This window comes from Rattus norvegicus, chromosome 14 (assembly GCF_021556685.1).
Source record: "Rattus norvegicus strain SHRSP/BbbUtx chromosome 14, alternate assembly SHRSP_T2T, whole genome shotgun sequence".
Taxonomy (NCBI): Eukaryota; Metazoa; Chordata; class Mammalia; order Rodentia; family Muridae; genus Rattus; species Rattus norvegicus.
The window spans coordinates 16575491-16595608 of record NC_141547.1 but is presented as its reverse complement, the minus strand read 5'-3'; the positions used below and the strand labels follow the sequence as shown (position 1 = coordinate 16595608).

The 20118-nt window shown below is 42.6% G+C and overlaps 1 protein-coding gene across 1 annotated transcript in view; it reads left to right on the top strand.

The window, feature by feature from the left end:
* Parm1 (prostate androgen-regulated mucin-like protein 1) overlaps positions 1-20118 on the top strand; it is a 108807-nt gene that overhangs the window by 1237 nt on the left and 87452 nt on the right.

Sequence of the window (20118 nt, the reverse complement as noted above, 5' to 3'; positions counted from 1 at the left end):
CAAGCCTATTGGAGATTCGAGCTTTAGTTTATGTGTTTCCCTTCTTGAATTGCTTGGGTTCCTGTAAATGCGCCTCCCCACCCCCACCCAAGAAAAGTCACAACTCCTTGAAAAGAAGCTAGAAGCTTCCTGCGGCTCTCAAAGGATAATACAGTTTCAGGGAAAGTTTCCCAGCTTGAGCCAATAGCGTGGTGTTTTCTCTATATGCTAATGTCTGGGAGAGCCTTTCTGCTCCAGGATCTGCAAGGTCTAGAGACCTGCCTGCGGATCTTTCTGGAACATTCGGCTTCCGTGGCGTAGCCCTCTTGAGAGAGAAGCCCTTAGATATGAAAGTGTAATAACCTTCCCAGCTGGATTGCTTCCAAAGGTAGTTCCCTGGTCCTCAAAGAATAGATGTTTACAAACGGATGCGGAAGGGAACCCATTCCGGAAGCATAGAAAACCTGCAGTGGGCTAATGGATAGATTTAGTTTGCTAAATTGATTTTTCACCTTTATCCATTTATTTATTCATTTATTTATTTATTCATTCATTTATTTATTTATTATTTGCTTTATGTTTTTGAACATCTCTGGCAGTCGGCAAATTAAAAACAAAAACAGATTAATCCTAAGAAGAAGCTCGAATGACATGATTTACCGATGGATGGTGGATGGATGGATTGATTGGTTGATTGATGCATGTTTGATTGGTTGATTTTCTAGTCTTACTGTTCAGCTGCCTTCTGCTGAGAGAAAAGTATTGCCCAATCTCTTCCCTTCCCCCTCCCCCTCCCTTCACCTCCCCTTCCCCCCTTCCCCTCCCTCCCCCCTCCCTTCCCTCTCTCCTTCCCCTCCCCTTCCCCCCCCTCCCCCAGAGCCAGGTGGCTGCTGTTTCAGAGACTGGTTCAGCGGCCCCAGCTCCATGCCCTCCAGGCTTCTAAGTAGGATCAGAGCCATCAGGGCCGCAGGCTCCTGGGGCCAAGGAAGACTCATTGCCTCTTTCCCTTACTTATTTATGCACATTGTTGTCCCATACAGGGAGCCAAGAGGCTGAGGGCAGCTTTCTCTGGAGTCTGTGGATTCGAATGAATCTTTCCATGGACAGTTTGTTAATAAAATTGCTCACCATAAATAGGCCGGAAAATAATGTAAAAATTATCATAAACGCCTCATGAGAGTTCTCTGCATTCCAAAGTAAAGGATTTTCAGATTGACATTTCTCTAGAAGGCTCTGGATAATGGCAGGTATGTTCAGGCAGCTTGTTTTGGAGTTTTCGTGGCAAGCTATTCACCAGAGGATGGCTTCCCCCACCCCACCCCCATTGTATTTTCTCTCCAGCATTAGAGGATTCAGAAAAAGTTGAGCAAACTCCTTAAACTGGTAACTGATTGGGCCAGAGACAGTGTTATAACGAGGCTTTAACTTTTAGCTTAACAAATCCTTGTTGTATGTATAGTGTCACCCAGTGTACACAATGGGCATTGAAAGATATGTGTGCATTGTCAGCAGTCTTGACAGGAGGCAGCTCAACACCTGTCCCTAAACTACCTTAGCTGGGATATATAGGAGTACCTCATGGGACTTAAAGCCCAGTCCTGAGTCTCCCAGCTTTGGCTAAAGAACTATGCAGGGAGGAAGGACAGAGACCACTGAGTGAGTAGTATTCTGCCCTAAAACACTCCTCCTCTCTGCCTTTGCTTTTGCTCACTCCACTGTCATGGCTGCCCCCTTGGAGTTTGGTGGCCCCACCCACTAAAAAACAACAACAACAACAACAACAACAAAACGCTTAAATATATGAGGTGTATGATGCGTTCAAATGGTCTTTTTTACACACTTAAAAAAAGAAGAAATTCGTTATGTAAGAATGAACAGTCCATATATATGAGAAGCCAAGGATCTGAGTTCTTCTGCTCTGGGTCTGGGTCTGCTCTGCTCACCCCAACCCTGGGTCAGGAAGATATCAGTACACCCCATTCCTAGGCACCCCGAAACATTCTTTGGTCCTCTGGTAAGCAAGACCAAGAGAGCTAGAGTTATAGTTTGCTCTCTCTCTCTCTCTCTCTCTCTCTCTCTCTCTCTCTCTCTCTCTCTCTGGTGTGTGTGTATGTGTGTGGTGTAGTATGTGTCTGTGTGTGTGTGTGTGGTGTGGTGTGTGTGGTGTGTATGTGTTATATATATGTGGTGTGTATGTGTGTGTGTATGGTGTGTGGCATGTGTGGTGTGTATGTGGGTGTGTGGCATGGCGTATGTGTGTGTGGTGTGTGTGGTGTGTATGTGTTGCATATGTGTGTGTGTGTGGTGTGTGTGTGTGGTGTGTATGTGTTGTATATATGTGGGGTGTGTATGTGTGGTGTGTGGCATGTGTGGTGTGTATGTGGGTGTGTGGCATGGTGTGTGTGTGGTGTGGTGTGTGTGGTGTGTGTGTGGTGTGTATGTGTTGTATATATGTGGTGTGTGTATGTGTGTGTGGTATGTATATGTGTGTGTGGTGTGGTGTGTGTGTGCTGTGTATGTGTGTGTATGTGTTGTGGTGTGTGTTGTGGTGTGTGTGTTGTGTATGTGTGTGTGTGTTGTGTATGTGTGTGTATTGTGTATGTGTGTGATGTATATGTGTGTTGTGTGTTGTATATATGTGGTGTGTGTGTGATGTATGTTGTATATATGTAGTGTGTGTGTGTGGTATGTGTGTGGTGTGTGTGGTGTGTGTGTGGTGTGTATGTGTTGCATATGTGTGTGTGTATGTGTGTGGTGTGTGTGTGGTGTGTATGTGTTGCATATGTGTGTGTATGTGTGTGGTGTGTGTGTGGTGTGTATGTGTTGTATATATGTGGTGTGTGTGTGTGTGATGTGTGTTGTATATATGTGGTGTGTGTGTGTGATGTGTTTTGTATATATGTGGTGTGTGTGTGCATGTGTGTGTGTTCTGTATGTGTGTGTGGTATGTAGTGTGTATGTATGTGTGTGTATGTGTGTGTGTTCTGTATGTGTGTGTGGTATGTGGTGTGTATGTATGTGGTGTGTGTATGTGTTGTGTGTGTGTGTGGTATGTATGTGTGTGTGTGGTGTGTATATGTGTGTGTGATATGTGGTGTGTGTGTATGTGTCTGGTGTATGTGTGTGTGGTGTGTGTGTGTGGTATGTGTGGTGTGTGTATGTGTGTGTTGTGTGTGTGTTGTGGTGTGTGTGTTGTGTGCTGTGTGTGTGTTGTGTATGTGTGTGTGGTGTATATGTGTGTGTGGTGTGTATGTGTGTGTGTGGTGTGTATGTGTTGTATATATGTGGTGTGTGTGTGTGTGATGTGTGTTGTATATATGTGGTGTGTGTGTGTGATGTGTTTTGTATATATGTGGTGTGTGTGTGCATGTGTGTGTGTTCTGTATGTGTGTGTGGTATGTAGTGTGTATGTATGTGTGTGTATGTGTGTGTGTTCTGTATGTGTGTGTGGTATGTGGTGTGTATGTATGTGGTGTGTGTGTATGTGTTGTGTGTGTGTGGTATGTATGTGTGTGTGTGGTGTGTATATGTGTGTGTGATATGTGGTGTGTGTGTATGTGTCTGGTGTATGTGTGTGTGGTGTGTGTGTGTGTGGTATGTGTGGTGTGTGTATGTGTGTGTTGTGTGTGTGTTGTGGTGTGTGTGTTGTGTGCTGTGTGTGTGTTGTGTATGTGTGTGTGGTGTATATGTGTGTGTGGTGTGTATGTGTGTGTGTGGTGTGTGTGTGTGAGTGTGGTGTGTGTGTGGTGTGTGTGTGTGAGTGTGGTGTGTGTGAGTGTGGTGTGTGTGGTATGTGTGTAAGTATGGTGTGTGTGTGTGTGTGTGTGTGTGTGTGTGTGTGTGTGTGGCGTGTGTGTTTTCTGGACCCATCAGCTCTCTTCTCTGGATAAATAGTGTCAGACACCCCCCTTTGCACGCACAAGTCCTCACGTGGGTCAGTCCAGCAGCTGTGTCACAAATACACTGAAAGCAACCTCCTCTCCCAGGAAGGTTTAGTGGAGTAACAGGGAGAGCTGCTTGCTTTCCTTTCACCTGAAATCCGGTCACAGTGAAAGACGTGGCGTCTTCCTTTTTTATCAAAAGGGACCTGAAAATCACAAGCCCTTTATATCGTTCTCTGGAGCATTCATGAAAGCAGAGATTCATGGGAAGCAGGTAGCCTCTGCGGCCTGAATATTTAGAGAACCTACCTCAGTTCAGGGCAAGTCCTTAGCTGCCTTACACTTCCTTATGTTTAAAATTAGGAGAGGGGATGAGCTCACAAGGTTGGGGCAAATGTTAACTGCAGAACGTACCTATACATCTACGGCACTGAGGACACGGGAAATGCTCAGAAACGTTCGCCCTCGCTTCTATTAAGCTTAATAAAGATCGCCATCTTCAGCACTGAGTATACAGGCCCCCTCTCCGAGTGCAGAGCTGATGAGTTAGCCCTTGAACTATGCCGATCACAGACTGCAACTAACACGCCAAGGCTGCCTGTTCCGGCAAACTCGGTATGCAAATTAGGAAGACAGTCAGCTGAGCCGCTCAATGCCTAATTTAAAAGGTTAAGAAAGCCTTAGTTCAGACATGGCACAGTGGTGGGGAGGTGGGGAGTGTGTTGGGGACGGAGGGGAAGGTTCAGTTACAATTAAAGTAAGATAAAGTCCTCAGCAAGGGCTTTTGCAAATGGTGTATTTAGAAAGTCCAAGTCAGCTAAATCTTAAAGGTCAGATTTCCCCAAGCAACACATTTGGGGATAATTCCCATTAAATGGGTCATTTTATCTGATGACTATGGGTGACTTTCTCCGGAACCCAGAGTCCTTGATAATGACCAGGTCTCTAATGGAACCTCGGTCCTGGGCCTGGTCTAATTGTGCTTGTGTTTTTATGAAGAGAATACTGGTCAAGTAGTCCTACAGTCTGAGGCATCTTCCTGAAACACTAATTTTCACTCAGGGGTGAGGGAGGGGAGCATGGCACCTACAAGAACTTGGAGAGTGGCATTTTAAAAGACACATTATTATCATCTCAGGGAAACCCGTGGCGAATGAAAGATTCTCATGAGAGCCATTAGAACAGGTACCTTCTTTAAAAGGAACGGTCTCTAAATCAGCGTTTAGGAGACAACTATTTGCCTCGTTCTTGAGACACCAAGAGAAAAAGTTAATATTTCCTGCAGAAGACAACGCCAGCTCTCATAAGTGGGCGGCTCGGGTCTGCCACCACCTGTAGTTGCCTTCTCAATGGAAACGTGGGGTTAATAGGTTATCCGCTGCCGGTTAACATACAAGCAGAGTAATGACAAAGCCGTGTGTATGCCATTTAAAACATCTTAAATTATTTAAATGACAGGAACCGGTGTAACCCTTTCCTGGCATGGGTACCTTTAAAAATTCATAATAATCTTTTAGTCCAGCACACCCCATTTCTTTCCTTTATATCTTTTTAACGTTGTTTACAGACCTTGAAAGCTTTGTCATTTTTCTAAGTAATAAGACCCATTAGCTGAGGTAGAGACGAGTAGGGTTCTGTCCACCGATGCTTTCACGAGGCGGAAAGCGCTCTGGCTTGGTTTTTCCTTTGCCCCGTGCTGCCACGTTTAGTAAATAAAACCTGAGGTTGTCCAGTTATATTTGAATTTCAAATAAATAGTGATTCTAAATATAGCCTGTGTAATGCTCAAGTTCACCAGGGAGTGCTGTAATTTTTTGGCACCTTTCCTTGGTCCTTTTATCTTCCGACCACCTATGGGATGGGCCTGTAGTAGGATGACCTTCAGTTTGACCCTTGTTTCATGGGGCCTTAGCTGACCAGTACCATTTTGGTAAAAGTCTGTGGGGGAAACATGGAGATTTAACAGCAGCTTTCTTGGTTCACAACTGCATTCATTAGGATCCGGGGTCTGTGCACTCCAGTGAGCTATTTTGATTCTGATTTTGTGCCCATTAACTGTGTATGGTTTTGCGCCTCTGACCGACTGATGGCATTTCCATGGCTTCTTTGATCCATCATAGTGGACCTTTCTGACCCTTCCTTTCTAAAAGAAATCGTCTGTTTCTAATGCTGGCAATGTTTTTGCTTATTGCTGGGTTTAGAAGCCGTCTTACAGCTGGCTGCTGAGTTAAAGAGAAAGTTATAAACTAGCTTTGGTTTTCAGCACCGATTTTCTTGCCAAGATCTTAAGGCATCTTACAAATATTAATTATATAAGTTTTATATAATCCCTGTGGAATAGATTTATTGGTATCACTTTAAAAAGCTGTACCTATATAGACCCTGCGGCAATACATTAGGCAGAATTTTAAGGTAGATACTTTTTAAAAAATCTTTTAAGATGTTTAATTTTGGAAGAAATTTGCACTCTTTATTCTCAAGGGGAAAAAATATCTGTGAATAGCTAACTGTTAAGTAAGGGAAATTGTGGGAAATTACCGGGTATGATATTTAGAAAACATGTGTATTTGATATGAATGGTAAGTAATGGGATACAAGCTCTATTTACATGCCAAACTCTGATTTTCTTTTCTATAAGCAAGACAACGAAGAGTTAATGTTCAATATGGGTGTTGAACATGAAAGGAATTGGGTAGAGAGGGAATGGTTTTTCTCCTGCTTGTGGTTGTAAAGTTGGGGCTACTGTTGGCATCTGCTAATATATAATTAATAAAATATGTTATGTTTTACATTTGTAACATTCTTCCCTGCTTTGTGTAATCTCAAAGCATAACCTTATTACTGGGTTTATTTACCCATCATTGCATCCATGATGGAAAACTACTGATAGTGTTAGCCTCTTAGGAGCTGATTAGAAAAATGTCTGAGATCTCAATCCACTCGTTCTGTTATACCAGCCTGGTCCACAAATGAGGTAGCTTATAAACAACAATAAACTATTTCTTAGAAATTCCAGAGGTTGTTGAGCTCATGGTCAAGGTGCTAGTGGTTCTGGTCATAAGAGTGTACTTTCTCATTAGGACATGGTGCTTTGTTTTTGAGTACCTGCCTGGTAGGGGACTCAAGGCAGCTCCCTGGGACACTTATAAGTCACTAGTCTCTCATGATGGCTCCACCATTGTGAGTCCCAGAGGACTGAGGAGATGGAACCGTAGGTAAAGTCTTTGCCATGCAAGTGTTTAAATTCTTGGTACCCAGGTGCAGAGACACAGGTCTGTAACAGAGAGAGGGGATTTGATAGAGTAGGAGGGGGCCTCTCTGCCACTTGCTTGTGTGAAAATCTTTACAAAGTCTGGGAAACTGAGGACCTCTTTCTTGGCCTGGTAAGAAGGCAAGGTTTGGGTGAACTGGCTGCATGTGTGCCATGGGTGTTCTCATGTCAACATGCACATAAATCGCAACAACAAAAAGGAGTTCTGGGTCTTTTGCCTTAAAAATTGCAATATTGATGGAAGTGACATCATGAGAGGAAAGCCCCAAAATTCTCCTGCTTTGAAGCACTGATCGAGTATATCTAAGCAGGGACAGCAGGTCAACCTTCAAGAACAAATGGTCTTTCATCATTTAATTCTAGGAAATGCTTGGGAGGGAAGTATGATGTTCAAATTACTTGTAGAAACAGGTTAGGAAGATGGCTTGAGCTAGTCAAATTTTCCCTAGATGACTGGGCATAGCAAGGGGCCCAGAGTTAAAGGGAAGCAGAGTTAAAGAGATTATCGGATGTTTGAATGAAAGTAGATAATGTAAATTTAGAGCTAGGAGGCCTTCTTCCTCTTAGCATCCTCCATTCAGTTCTTTAAGATGATTCCAGGCAAGCACTTCCATTGCCTGGTCCTGAGCAGAGCCACCACCCTCTTTTTCCTTGAGTACCACAAGGGCTTTCCAGATCCATCACTTCTCGGCCTTCCCTTCCTGAGATCTGCTCTGCACAGGGACATGTTGGGGCTTTTGGAAATGCCTGGGTGTTGCGTGTCCCTGCTCCAGGCTAAGTCCTGTAAAGGCCTCCTGCTGCACTTGACAGAAAGCCAAATCCATAAAGAAACAATCAACATCTGGCCCATTTGCTTTGGAACCTGGTTGTCTTCTTTTCTGGAGTCACTTGTTCACTTTGCCCCAGAAGCATGCCCCTATCCCGCCCCTACCCCTACCTGCTACCTCACCCCTACCCCAACCCCACCTCCACCCCCTGCCATCTTTCTTATAGCATGCTGTGGTTGACTCCTCTTTCTTCTAGTTTCACAGAGACTTCCCTAACCTCCTCTAGACTGCCGTTGTTGGTCACCCTTCTGAAACTACACCAAATACTCAAGATAACCAGGAGAGAGGGGGACTGATTCCTCAGTTTGGCAGGTTTCAGTTCTGAAATAGCTGACTGTTGGGAAAGCACTTCATGGTAGAAACACAGGGTGGCAGAAACCTGCTTACCCTCTGACTGAGCATAGGGGAGTGAAAGGAAAGGAACGCTGTCTCAAAATGCCCTCAGAGGGCACTCCTCCAGTGAGCTAAAAGCCTTCACTATGTCATTTCTTACAGGCTCCACCAACACTTTCCAACAAGGAACTGGGAATCAAACCCTCAATAAGTGAACCATTGAGGGACATTGTAGAACCCAAATGGCACCTTCCCCATAGACCTTACCCTGACCAATATGTTGAAATTACAGTAGAATCTCATGGCCAAGTCTATGTTCCTGATACACGTACCTAACTCTGTCTGTGCCTCCTTCACTGCCTGTCTCCCGCCATCCCTCACTGCTACCTCGCACTACAACACAGCTTTAAGCAGACAGGGATTTTTGTCTTTCCTACTTTTTCGGCCAGTCCTCATGGGAAGAATATTTCATGACACACAGTAGGGGCTCAAAATATACTTTCAAGATTGGCCAAACGCCAATCGAAAATGTTTCATAAGTCATCCAAAAATGAGGCGTGGAAAATTTGCTGACTATGTTGTTTATGCCTAGTAGCGCTTGCATATGGTGTTTTATAAAAACAGTAGTCAGGCCTTTGGTTCTCACTGTAGAGGAAAGAAACATTAACATGCAAAATCTAAGTTTTAAAACCCACTATTTTACAGCTATACATGTATGGAATTCTGAAATTCTTCTAAGTGGTAGCATTTTCCTGCATTATGGACACCAGTTCAGACTAGTTGAAAATTCTTAACTCTCTAGCCATTTTTTTTAAATGTCCCCTTTGAGCTTAGCTAGAAAGGCTGAGGCTGGGGCTACAATGGAGGACCACTATTTGAACCATTTTGAGAATTCTCTCAATAACTAAAAACAGCTTAGTGATGAAAAGTGATTTGAGTCTGAAGGCAATACCATTGGCAGCATCCCAGGAAAGCCAGAAAAAGTTAAGTAAATTCCGACCCCGAGTGGGGAAAGTGTAAGCCGGTCACTAATATGCTCAAGGATATAATGGGGACTTTCTTGGCCTTGGAGACTCTGCATAACCTCTTTCTTAATGAGTCTGAAATATGAGCTTAAAGTTTTAGTCCAAGAAATAGTTTGAAATGATGCTGAAATTCCAGCTAAAATCAAACCCGTGTTCTAGAATAGAGAGGATGAATGGGAGGGTACTGGATATTTATCCTGCGGGTGGCTAACACCTCTTGACATGGTTGGTGTTAAAGGTACCCAGCATGGCACGTGTCTCCTCCTTAGCATACCAAAACCATTTCTGTGTTTTCTTGATTATTCAAAATAGGAACAACTGCATATGTAGAAGCTACCAGAAAGAATATGATCTTTATAGATGTAGGACCTTACTGATCTTGATGATATCAACCCAGAGAAGTAACTTGCGAGGGAAAAAAAAAACTGATGCATTATTTAAAACATTTGGCTTGTTTATTTCGTTCCATTCTTCAGAAGGGCAAACTCACCACCCTCCAAGTTCAGCAGCCTTGACCATGACCAGAGAGTTATCAGACTCAAGTGGCCCTGGGCCTGCAGTTCAGGGCCTGCAGGGAATATGTGTAGTGTTAAGACGGTGCTTTTGCAAGCCAGGTGATCTGCTGCCCTCCTCTCCCATCCCCTACCCCTTCTCCTCCAAGAACAATGATGAGAGAAGTAGGTGAGGTGAGCAAGATGAAAAGCAGGACCTCATGTCTTACTGGATGGAGAACTGCACTAGCATGCTGCAACGAGAAATGGTTGCGGGACCCCAAATCTCAAAATCGACTGTGGCTACAGCCGGAGTAAAGCAGAGAGCAGAGCTGCTCAGAGAAGCTAGCTTGCAGTCACTATCCATCCAAAGCAGCACTAGTGACTGCTCTAAAGAGTGGTGGGGCTACACTACAGTGTAGACATGGCTACAGTTTAGCATTGTCAATCTATGAATAAAGAAAGCTATGGAATAAGTGTATGGCTGCATTAAAGGAGGTTAGAAGGATTCAGTGAGTCAGTCTCTTTCTCTCTCTCTCTCTCTCTCTCTCTCTCTCTCTCTCTCTCTCTCTCTCTCTCTCTCTCTCTCGTCATTCCCCCACCTTCTCTGAACTTTTCAATAACATTATAAATATTTCAAGTCCCATCTTTTGCAACAGTTCATGAGGCTACAGCAACCACTAGATGCAATTCTCAGCGTATTGACTTAAAAGTCATTCTGATGGAGCCTTAAACATAAAGTCATAGAGAAACAAGTTACCACAGAAAGGTTTACAGGGCAGCATCAATGTAATGGGCAGAGAGGGTTCTGGGAAAATGACAACATAATAACACTGTAGTTTCTAAAGCTCACGTACTATATAGGGGGACCACCCTTACTGAGGATGGTGGCATCTTGGATCATTAAGGGGCTCTGAGCTATCAGGTCAGCGCTAAAGGCATGATGTTAGTGTTCTCTTCTTCTAAAAGCTAACATCTCTTCAGCCTCTATGACTATGGGATCCACTTTTGAAAAACATCCTAAGCTTTCTCAAAGTGAAAGTTGTCGATTTAGATATCAAATAAGAAAAATAGACCTCGGAAGGATATATTATTTATTTATTTCCTTTGGCAACATTCAATATATGATATCATCTTTTCAACAAAGCAATCAATAGAATGTGGCTTAAGAAGATGCTAGAGAAGCCATTATTAATCCTCTGCAACGTTTTTAGAGAATAATGCAGGTGTGCTGGAAACACTGCCAGACAGGCAGATGGGACAAGCAGAAACTGAAGCCTGATTCCAGCCAACCCCTTCAGTTTTAACAAAACTGCACATTCCTTGGGACCAGCTTGTTACAAGTTTTAGCTTTACTGGGTGCCACACATCACTCTGTGTTTGTTTCCTCTACAAAATCAACTGATCCTCCAATAGCCTTGTTAAGAATGCAACCCTGTACCCACTTTTCAGTCAAGGGCACAGACCTTCAAAACCTAATAAGCAATTCACAGGCAGTTGATAAGCAACAGAGCTAGGATTTGAACCTACAATGTTCACCTTTACCCATCTCTACCCTCACTATATTGAACTGCCAAGATAATTGCTAAGTTGCTTTGGGTTCCCAATTTTGATTCCCACAATTACAGCCTTGGTCGTAAGCCTGGCTTGCATCATTTGACATTCAGTGACATTAAGGTCACGGTCCTCACACAGGATCATTAGTTTTTGGAGACCCATTTAGGGCAGGCGAGATTGACTATTCCCCTACTAAGAAATGGGAATGGACTTAAATAGGCTTAGGACTCTACCAGGTGTTTACATGGTGCAGTCTAAGTGCCATTTTCACTAACAAGAGTGACAGCTCCTTACGGAGGTAGCTAATTCTAGCCTGATTAGATGGCTACAGTATTTCATTAGACCAGGAAGTAAGACCTTCTCAAGGCTTACCAAAAGGACTCAAAGATGCTTAATGAAACTTGCTGATCAAAGACGGTGCAATTTGATCATCGGTGAGAATCATAATTGGAATAGACTGAAACTTCCTCATTGTGTTTGCTGTAAGTACAAAATGATCTTGAAACCAGAACAATGAAATAGTACAGATGTTATTGATCCTCACTAGAGGATGCTTAATAAACCAACAAATTATTTTGAAAAATAGCACACAACCACAGAGGATCAAATAGGTTTGTTGGTTGGTTTCTGGATCTCACTCTGCCTTGATTTTTGTGAATGCCCCACCGTGTGAGTAAACATTTGGTGATGAGATGACAGCTGTCACTGCAGAAGTATTGAAGCTAGACAGTCCAGAAGGCACAATAGAAACAGTACCCTAAGGCACAGCCTTGTGAGTCTGTGGCGTTTGATTGTCGGTGGCTGCCTACATCTTGAAGTGTGCTATCACCAGATACTCTCTGTCCCACGACATCCCTTTTAATATAGCCCTGCCGCATTTAAAGGGACCAACATCCCATCAAGCTTCATCAGCCAACTGGGGAAGGAGATAGTGGATATCATGGGAATGAAGACAGAAAGCGACAACAGGAGTGTTGGCAAAATCAACAGCCTGGTTTCTTCAATGAGTAGATTGTTGGAAATAAAAGAAAGAGGTTGAGAGAAAGATGTGCAGGGGCAGGAGAGATCTGTAGACTGAATGGAGACATAAGAACAGAGCAACAAATCCCACCTGTGTGACTTATTCTGATTCTGAAGCAATCATATCTCTAAAATTAAGTGATGAAGGTTAGGACACAATTGTGAAGGAGAACATTGATTTGCTCTTTAATGCGGCTGAGGTTTCGTTTTGTTTAACCATGATAAGGATTGTTGGCAAACACTGTGGTTTTCAACGTTATCATTAGAGTTACAGAGAAATGTTATTGTCCCTAAGATTTGCTTCAAAATAATACAGGAGTTGAAAAATAGGTTGTGATGTTATATGAAGAAATGGTGGCCAATTAGTGACTGTTGAGAATGAGTAAAGGGTACAGAGGGATTCATTACACTCCTCCATTTAGTAGTTGATTCCATTCTTGTTAGAAAAGAGTTTTAGAAAAGATCTCCATCCTAACCCAGAGCCTATCTCCAACTGACAAAAGAAAAGAAAAAAAATGGCGTCTCACTGGTTATACAACCCACACTAATAGACAGGCCCTGCAGTAGGTGGCCAAAACAAAATGAACCTAATGGTATTTTTGGAGATGTTTTGTGTCATAGTGCTTTGTATGGTCTTTTTTAAACATTATAGGTCTTTTCTTATATGCTATGGCTTCTGGTTTTATGTTTTTATGGGATTTCTGCATGTGTTTGCTTCTTTATTTTCTTTTATTTTTTCTTAATTTACTTGTTTGTTTTCTAATAAGAGTGAGAAGTAGGAAGGATTTGGGTGGGTGGGATGATGAGGAATTTAATTTCTTTGAGGAACTGGTGGTGTTGGGAGAAAATAACCAGAATATCTTACATGAAAGAAAGTCTATTTCCAATAAAAATTAAAATTATTTTTAAAAGAGCTTTTAGAAAGGAGGTTTGCCAGACCTCACTGTTGATTACAGAGGTAAGCCCTGCCCTTTTTGGCAAGTGGCTTGGGATCCTTCTAGAGGACAAGGCAGTGTGGGTAATCATAGCATAAAAGGCTAAGCGACACATACATTGTCCTTGGCGAATCGGTCTCTAGAAGGGAGACTTGCGGTGTCTCTCCAGGACTCTGCTAGCCTACTTCCTCATGCTGCATAGCTCTCCCCACTGTTTTCCACTCCCCAGAATTTGCCAGCTTGCAAGCTCAGATTTCTTTGAGTTGTTTGGGTATCTGAGCCTCTAGAGAAAAAGGGACATGTCTTAGCTTCATGCTTCTCCATCTCATGAACCCATGGGGCAAATGCTCAATGCTTGTCAAATTGAGCTAAAGAAACTGAAGCTTAGAGATATGGAGTCCAAGGTCTCACAGCTAGTTGATGGTGGAATGTAGACTCATGTTTTCATGTAAACAAAAACTTCCCTAATTCAGGGGGGGGAAAGCCTTACAATCTTGCCCTTTCTTCTTAAGAGTTAAGACTCAAAGGCTTATAGTCAGTTATTAAAGTGACATATTAACACAGATCAACAGAAAGACATTGTCCACTGCCACTCATAGGAATGTAAATGACCATGGAGCACCACAGGACTTACTTTTGGAAAAAATAATACCTTCATAGAGTAAACAGCCAGGGATACACAATATCAAGTGTGTGAATTGGGAGATGCACAAAGATGGGTACCATATGGACCTAGAAGTAGCACAGAAGACATAGGGGAAGCATGGCAGAGCCCAGTGGCCTGATGACCCAGGAACAAATGAGATTTAGAAAGGAATTATAATTGCTTTCCAAAGATGCTTGCTATGTTTGCACAGTCACACCACCAGCACATTCTTATGGAAGAAAATTCCACTCTGTCTATTCATGCGAACGCAGCAAGGACTGTCCTCTAAAGACTCAACGAGGACAGCTAGTGCTAACCTTTGTGGGGACTTTTAGAGGAAAAAGGCAGTCCAGGCAATCCTCTGAAAAATACATTTGTTGGGGAAAGAAACAAAAGCATGTGAGCTGTGTTTCTGTATAGGTGTGTGCTCTTGTTTAAACACGAGATTGTTCTTGCAAATGACAGTTTAACCTTTGAAATGTATCATAAAAACAGCCTATAAACCAGCCTGGAATTCCAGCATGTGGGTGACTCAGGAGGGGCAGGTATTAAGGCTCCTTAGTTGCATACCTAGTGAGTTCAAGACCAATCTGAGGTGCATGAGACTCAGTCTCCAAACAAAATAAAACAACAGCCACAAATCAGTTGATGATTTTGTTTTAAAACACACAGTCATGTGCATTTCTCTAAGTATAAATAAACAATTCCTCAGGCGCTAAAAATCGAACAAACCTTCCAGAATGTAGTGGGCTTCCGATAGCAAATGTCCTTGTGGAGATGCAGGAAGGTGTCAAACCTAGTGATTGCCATGGGTGGCCCCTCTCTCCTTCTCAGCCTCAACAGCAGCCATAGTATAAGGGATATATCAAAGGAGCTTTTCTCTCTGGGATTTTAGTGTCACTAAAAAGACACATTCCTCCTTTGAACTTGGGACTCCAGAGACCTGTCCTGGTGTCATCAACTAAGACTGGAGATATTCAGAAGGAAGAAGGCCTTCCTGGGACACTGTCTTCTATTTTCTTCATTATCCAGCAATAGAGGTTGCAAAAATCAGTCTTGTCCCTAAGCATTACTCACTGCAAAGGAGCTTCTTGTCGTCTCCCCCCCTCCCTCCCAAACCATGCCAACCTGCCAAGCTCAGTGTAAATATAGACTAGCTTATTGTCTTGGTTTCCTTAGGCTCAGTAATAAATTACCACAAAGATTATATGGCTTTAAACAGCGGCCATTTGTTCTCTCACAGGTCTGAAAAGGAATCAAGGCTTCTGCTCTCTTGGAAGCTTTCTCTCCCCTTCCAGCTTCTACCAGCTCAGGGTCTTACCTGATCTATGCTCATTTATTTATTCTTCTCTATGGTAAAAGACTAAGGCTGTTTAGTTCAGATGTTTCTCCATCTCAATTCAGTGGGGATTAAAAAACTTTTTCTTTATTACAAAGAGACATCCTACCCAGTTCCTGGCCATTAAATTCTAAAAGCACACTTGTAATGGACAAGAGAAAAATTAGGAAAAAAGGGTAAGGAATGAAATATTATAGACTTCTAAAATATGAGACTCATTGGAAACCAGCAGTCTAAATGAATCAGGTTCTCAATGCCCCCCATTACAGCTCCAGACAGAGTGGATTGTACTAAACCAATAGCAGCTTTGATTGGCAGGCTAACCTGCCACGTATGAGAGGCTATAAGGCAGTTCTAGAACTTTCTGATTTGGACAAGGCAATAGAAATAGTGTGTGTGCTATTTGGGGAGGCGATGGAAAGTCTTTAGTCCCCTGTCACTTCTTCTCTAGGCTTCTTATATTGTATAGCTGAGAGAGAGGCTGCAGGAGATGAAATTAGCCGCTGCTCCTTCTCAGTGCAGCTCATTGCTGTGTAAAAACAGGGAACCTGGACTCTGCACTCCTGTGGGACAGGATTCATTTGTAAAAAGTACCCCTTTCTCGGTTCTGCATAGTGTGTGTGTTTGTGTGTTTATGACTGTGTGTGCCTGTGAAAGTATGTATGTGTGCACTGTGTACATGTATATGTCTGTGTGTGTGTGTATGTGAATGTGCATGGGAGTACGTAGGTGTGTGGCCCTGTGTATCTGTGTGTGTGTGTGGGGGGATGGTATGTATGATGTAATATGTTTCCTTCTGTTTTCCTCCTTACTAAAATAATTAGAATTTTCTAAAGGCTCTCAAGTAACATAAGATGTCTCATTAGAGAAAATTAATATTCCAGTGATCCACATATTTCTAGAGAAACTCATAGACAAGTAAAATACTTTATACTATAAAACCTATAATCATATCACTCTCTTCTGAGTAATAACCACAAACAAATATTTATTTGGTTTTGAGCCTACATACTTGAGGACCTTTTTAATTACAGCTATTCAGAATGAAAATTAGCACTTGAAACTCCTTTCTCTGGAAAAATATAATTTCATCCGTAGAAGATTTAGTGACTTAGGCTATCTGCCTATGTAGGTAGTGAAGAGAGGGATCAAGTCCCGAGTCTATAAACAAACGTCTTTCATGAGAACCAGGCTCATGCCGACATGAGCAGTTGCAAAGTGAGAGAATTGTGTCATCATATTTCTAAAATCTCAGAGGAAGTCATAGAGCCACCAAAACAACACCGAAAGACTCAGGTGTCTAGCACCGGTGCTGGAGAGACCAGGAGTAGAGAGGTTTCTGAAACATCTAAAGTGAAAGAGTTAATCTGGAGATCTTGCTTATGTAAAGGGTGAGCAGGTCAGGCAGCTCATATGTCTGCTTCGGGGCACATGTTGGAGTGACCAAACTTTTCCGTGGGAGATTGGGCTGGATGATAACTCTCCAAGAATAAAAGAAATGACAAGAAACGTTCAAATTTGAAAGTGAGCTTTTCTACTACTGACATCTGAGAACATCCCCGCCTCTCCAGAGACATATGACCCAGGGAACCAAGCAGACTGGGGCCCCTCCGACCCTGGAGGGCCTGATCTGAAAGTGGGTCACAGCTGGTGAGGGAGGCTACTGTCTCATTTGGCAAGCCAAGCTGATTTAGAGTTTACAGGTTCCCCCCCCCCCCATGTTTGGACTGGCTACCCTTTCAGAGATAGCATCTCTTACAACTTGAGACCTGACTTGAAACATCAGGGAAATCTAGGACGAGATCCTGAATAGACCTCAAAGCTCCAGGTTCAACAGCCACAAGAAATGCCTCTGGAAACTCCTGAGAGGGAACAGACACTGTTCAAGCAAGAACTACCCAAGAAGAACCAAGAGCCTTCTAACATGGTTGGAGTTCTAGGGGAAATGACTAAGGAGTCCTTGACAATCAGGCTTGGGTTTAAGGTTTCTGGGAAGTTGCAGAGTCAAGGCTCACTGGCGCATGCCATTTACTAATAGGAAGAGTGTTGGTGGTTTGTTGGTGTGTTTGTTTGTTTGTTTGTTTTGATCTGTTATTTACTCTGGCCCAGCTTTACCTATAGCAGCATCTTGGAATGGGGTATGTTTATATTCTTTGCTGCATAATCATTGACAGTTGTTTTCTTCTTCTTCTTCTTCTTCTTCTTCTTCTTCTTCTTCTTCTTCTTCTTCTTCTTCTTCTTCTTCTTCTTCTCCTCCTCCTCCTCCTCCTCCTCCTCCTCCTCCTCCTTCTTCTTCTTCCTCTTCTTCTTCTTCTTCTTCTTCTTCTTCTTCTTCTTCTTCTTCTTCTTCTTCTTCTTCTTCTTCTTCTTCTTCTTCTTCTCCTTCTCCTTCTCCTTCTCCTTCTCCTTCTCCTTCTCCTTCTCCTCCCCCTCCTCCTCCTCCCCTCCTCCTCCTCATCCTTCCTCCTTCTCCTCCTCCTTTCTCCTCCTCCTTCTTCATTCTTCCTTCTCCTTCTCCTTTCTCCTCCTCCTCCTCTTCCTCCTCCTCCTCCTCCTCCTCCTCCTCTTCTTCTTCCTCCTCCTTTTTCTTGTTTGTTTGACTGTTAAGAGAGGGTCTCCTATATCCAGACTGGCCTCAAACTTGCTGCATAGTCAAGATAACCTTGAATTTCTTATCCTCCTCCCTCCTCCTTCCGGGTGTTGGGAGGACAGGTGTGTGTCATGTCACCATGTCAAGTTTAGACGGTGCTGTGGTCTAACCCAGGGCTTCGTGCATTCTACTCAAGCTCCCCACCAATTGAGCTACATCCCCACCCCAACCTGAAGGGTTCTAATCACCCTAACCTGACCTGTGTTTGAGTACATGACTTCCCTCCTAAATGCAACACCTGCCTTGGAACTACAAGAACAATGCAAAACCCAATGCCAGCCCTTGGTATGCATGGAATAGTCCTGACTGCCTGTTTTCTTAACACATCTGAGGTAGATGGCCTACCCTAACATGTTCAGAAGATACCCCCACCCACCCTGCAGCTGCAAGAGAGCAATTTCCCCTGGCTGTGATCATAGAGAAAAGTAGTGGGTCCCATCAGCACTAGTGATGTTGGCCCTCATTGTGCTGAATGTGCAGATTATACTGTTTATATATTTTCTTGATTTTACTTTTATGAAAATGAATTTTTTAAAAATTTTATACTTGAGTAATTCTTGTTTTGGGGTTTTCTTTTGGTTTATTTGTTTTTTGCTTGTTTATTTGTTTTTGCTTTTTTGCTTTGTTTCGGTTTTATTCTTTGTGGTAAGAAATTCTGTAAAATACAGGAAATTACCTGGGAGCTATGTAAATTTGGGCAAATTAACAGATCAAAATCCATCATAAAAATTTAGGCTGAAGTCATGTAATGTTTCCTTCTAAAAGAGTCAGGCCATGGTTTTCAAAGGGATACTAAGTTAACTCGGTCAGTGATTTTCTCTTGTATGGCACCATTTGAAATAAAAATTCAGTTTCTACTATGGAAAATGATTAAGATCTGCATAGGTTTAATTTAACATAGATTATAAATGGCATGTTCTGGTGACTGAAATAAAGTCCAACAAATGAACTTACTTACAATGTTTTCCGATTTTAAAAACTAAGATAAAAAAATCTTACTTGAAATTGCATTTCGTAGTTGTGATAAGGTCACTTAGAGGAGCCTTGCCTCATTGCCATCCATTAAATAAAAGGAGTAAGGGTTATTTTGGCATCTGTTGCTTGTGATTGAAAATGGTTTCTTAAGCTTAGGCTTTCCCAAATTCTGTTGACTCTCACAATGAACACCTGGAAGACCATGAACTGCCTGAACATATCAAACATATGTGTTCTGATGGTCACTGCTTTCTTTGAGAGAAGACTTGTGGATGTGACCCAATACCTTGGTTCTGTACTTCCAAATGAAGTTAACATCTGATATTCCTTTTGTGATACTGACCATTACATGATTTAGACTTCTTCAAAACAACCACAAAAACCTCCTCAAAACAAGCCTCCTCAGAATGTTTTAGTAATTATTTAAGCTTACTTGGGCTGTGGCTTCCAACATGCCCATTCATTTTGTCCTCATTTGCCTCAGAGGTAGAAGGTGACCTTTCAAGTTGTGGATCAGGACATGGAGAGGGCAAATTGACTGAGTTGTGTCAATAGACACGGAAGTCAGTCATGGTCGTCTTGACTTCTTGGTCTGGTGTATCATTCACCAGAGTCCAATAAAGAGTATCTCAAAAGACCCAATTTAAGGGTAGATAGTGTATTCATCTACCATAGGGAAGCCTTGAATTCAATCCTCAGCTCAAAAGTAAACAACTACAACAACACCCTCCTCCTTAATACACAAAGCTCAATAGTTTAGAAGCCACTTTGAATAATAAAGGCAGGGGGAGATAAGAGAGAGACACAGGGCTCTACACTGTCTCTGACAACAGCCTGGTACCTTGTTTCAGGGTTCATTTCTACTCAGGTGAAGCCAAGATTCTTGGTTTCACTGCAGAACAGAATTTCAAAACAAGAAGTAAAGTTGAGGTTGATTGAAAAGATTCTTTGACATAGATTTCAGCAGAGAGTTTAAAGATAGCTGTCTGGATTCTTTACTGCTATGATAAAACCCTGACCAAAACCAAGTTGAGGAGCAAAGGATTGATTTGACTTATAGACTAGAGTCCATCATCAAGAACTCAGGCAGAGACCATGGAGGAATACTGCTTACTGGATTGCTTCTCCTGGCTTACTCAGTTTGCTTTCTTATTTACCACATGACTAACTGTCCAAGAGCAGCACTGCC